The sequence below is a fragment of the Myotis brandtii genome, unplaced genomic scaffold, assembly GCF_000412655.1.
Source record: "Myotis brandtii unplaced genomic scaffold, ASM41265v1 scaffold194, whole genome shotgun sequence".
NCBI lineage: Eukaryota > Metazoa > Chordata > Mammalia > Chiroptera > Vespertilionidae > Myotis > Myotis brandtii.
The window spans coordinates 2684611-2688117 of NW_005357232.1; the positions used below are offsets into that span (position 1 = coordinate 2684611).

At 37.9% G+C, this 3507-nt stretch overlaps 1 protein-coding gene and 1 long non-coding RNA gene across 3 annotated transcripts in view; one reads left to right on the forward strand and one right to left on the reverse strand.

The window, feature by feature from the left end:
* SLC25A21 (solute carrier family 25 (mitochondrial oxoadipate carrier), member 21) overlaps positions 1-3507 on the reverse strand; it is a 541855-nt gene that overhangs the window by 483699 nt on the left and 54649 nt on the right. The gene's annotated exons all lie outside the window — the stretch shown is intronic.
* Positions 1-3507, forward strand: part of LOC106725878 — a 17159-nt gene that overhangs the window by 13389 nt on the left and 263 nt on the right. The window lies entirely within an intron of this gene.

Genomic DNA, 3507 nt, shown 5'->3' on the forward strand with positions numbered 1-3507 from the left:
CAAGTGCACAAATTTTTGTGCACCGGGCCTCTAGTAAAGACATAAAGGTCTATTATTAAAACATTATAGAATTAATAAAATTCTATTAGTAGAATTCATAAAATTATAGACTATTATGAAGTTTCATTTCATCACAAATTCAAAATACTCCAAGATGAGAATTAGCTTGTTATTGCTGTCTTACATGTATATGTTAATAATGCTACATACTAAAACAATAATAAGGTTGTATCACCCAACAGCATTGGAACAGATATTAGTAATTTTCGGTATAGACTTTTAAAGTACAAAGTGGACAGTATTCTAAGAATTGATTTAGAAATGTGCTCTGGAAATACAACAAATGTTCTTAGCTAAATAGCTTCTAAGTTTTTCTATTAAAAAAGTAGTTACCAAGCCCTAGCCAGTTTGGCTCACTGACTAGACCAGCCGTGGGCAAACTATGGCCCGCGGGCCGGATCCGGCCCATTTGAAATGAATAAAACTAAAAAAAAAAAAAAAGACCGTACCCTTTTATGTAATGATGTTTACTTTGAATTTATATTAGTTCACACAAACACTCCATCCATGCTTTTGTTCCGGCCCTCCGGTCCAGTTTAAGAACCCATTGTGGCCCTCGAGTCAAAAAGTTTGCCCACACCTGGACTAGACCCTTGGCCCATGGACTGAATGGTCACGGGTTCAATTCCTGTCCAGGGTATGTACCTCAGCTGTAGGCTTGATCCCCAAGCTGCTCTGGGCTTGTGTGAGAGGCAACCAATTGATGTGTCTCTCTCACATCAATGTTTCTCTCTGTGTGTCTCTCCCCCTCCCTTCCACTCTCTCTAAAAATCAATGGGAAAATATCCTTGGGTGAGGATTAACACCACCAACAAAAAAAGTAGTTACCAAGGTCAATGTTCTTATTTTCATTTATCAAATACCTATAGTGCTAGGCACTATTATTTCAAGAATTATACTCATGCATTCATATAACATTCCTATAATATAAGCATATTATCATCCCCATTTCACTGAGAAAGAAAGGGAAGCAGAAAGGTTAAGGTGATTGAGGTGTGCCCAAGAACTCATAGCTAATAAGTGTAGCTTCCAGGACTGAAACCTAGCTATTCCTCTCCTATAACCATTATATGCATTTGCACATACTTGCATATACAACACAAGTGAGGTCTAAGAACCATAGAGAAATGGAATTCTGTTGTAGATAAAATAACAACAGGTCTTAGTTCACTGTGACAATCCAACTTCATATATATTGCCCCATTATAATCCTATATAATAAAGAGCTAATATGCAAATAGTCATCACGCCATCATGTCCTCACACCCTCATGCCCCGGTGCCAGGGCCGGAGGACCTGAGGCCATCCCCCCCACCCCCCGGCGGGGCTTGACGGGCATGAGACCAGCTGGGTCTGGGTCTCACACTATTTCGAGGTGCGTGCAGGTGGGCAGGGACTTGACTCTGGGTCCCATGGTGCACCCCAGACTCTGACAGGAGGGAGATTTTCATATACATTTTACTAATTTTCTTTCATCTCTGACACTTCTATTATAGAGAAAGGGGAAATAGCAATATTAAAATATTTTCTCTAATTAATTCCCTTTAAATGTGCATGAATTTCATGCCCCGGGCCACTAGTTATTAATACTAGCCCTTGTCACTCTCAATAGTGTCCAAGTTCAGGCAAAACATACAGAGTGGACTTGTTAGAAAGGCTCTGTTCCACTACCGTGGGAGAGCCTCTTAAGCTTTGTTATCCATAATTTCCCTGGATGTAAACAGGGAATACTAATGTTTGTTCTCTTCCTGCTTCCCAAGATGATACTATGATCATATGATCCCGAAGAATATACATAAATGTAAGATATTTTGAAGTTTTACAAATGTCCGATAGCTGTATTAGAAACTTCTATAACTGCTGAGCTCCCATCATGTGCAGAGTATGAACAGACATGCTTTAAATGTATTAATGGACTCATTGCCCATGAGTACATAATGCCTTTTTTATTCTTATAAAACAAATATTTGTAATATAAACATTGGTGTCAGGATAGAGTACAAACAAACAAATCATTAAATCACTCTTAACTATTATTACTGAACCAGAAACTATGTCAAGAAACTTACTTGAAAAGAAAGCTTTGCAAATTTCATTATATAATATCCACTTTATGGTTAACTCATTATTTCCACATAAGAAAAAAAAACAGAATTAAACAATAAATTATTTTGTTATTTAAAATAGAGTTTAAGAAGCTAGTGCCAGTACATAATCCATCAGAAAGAAAAGATATGGATTCATTTTACAAAAGAAAAAAGATATTGAGACTTTGTTGCTATAGCAATGAGTCAAAATTCAGAAAATCACCTACAAAAGTGGATAAAAGACTTAAATGTAAGTCATGAAACCATAAAAATCCTAGGAAAAACCATAGGCAGCAAAATCTCAGACATCTCTCCTGGCAATATGTTTACCAATACATCTCCTAAGGAAAAAAAACTCAGAAGAAAATAAACAAATGGGACTACATCAAAATAAAAAGCTTCTGCACAGCAAAGGAAAATATCAACAAAATGAAAAGAGAGCCTACTGTATGGAAGAACACATTTAGCAATGATACATCCGATAAAGGGTTAATATCCAAAATATATAAGGAACTCATACAACTTAACAAAAGGAAGACAAACAATCCAATTAAAAAAATGGGCAAAGGACTTAACTAGACACTTCTTCAAAGTGGACATACAGATGGCCAAGAGACATAGGAAAAAACACTCAAAGTCACTGATCATCCAAGAGATGCAAATCAAAATGACAATGAGGTACCATCTCATACATGTCAGAATGGCTACTATCAACAAATCAACAAATGACAAGTGCTGGAGAAGATGTGGAGAAAAAGGAACCCTAGTGCACTGCTGGTGGGAATGCAGACTGGTGCAGCCATTATGGTAAACAGTATGAAGTTTCCTCAAAAAATTCAATATGGAACTGCCATTTGACCCAGTGATCCCACTTCTAGGAATATATCCTAAGAAACAGGAAGCACAAATCAGAAAGAATGTATGCACCCCTATGTTCACAGAAGCACAATTTACAATAGCTAAGATCTGGAAACAGCCCAAGTGCCCATCAGTAAATGAATGGATAAAAAAGCTGTGCTACATTTACACCATGGAATACTATGCAGCAGTACAAAAGAAGAATCTCTTACCCTTTGAGACAGCATGGAGAGACCTGGAGAATATCATGCTAAGTGAAATAAGTCAGTCAGAGAAAGATAAGTATCACATGAATGCACTCATATGTGGAATCTAAGTAACAAAATAAACTGATCTCTGAGTGGATCCAGAGACATGGAAGCATGGAACAGAGTGGGGAATCTCAGAGGGAAGGTGGGGAGGCTGGGAGGTAATAAACCAAACACCTTGTATACATACTAGAAGCCCAGTGCATGGACTCGTGCACTGGTGGGGTCCCTCGGCCTGGCCTGCGCCTTCTCAT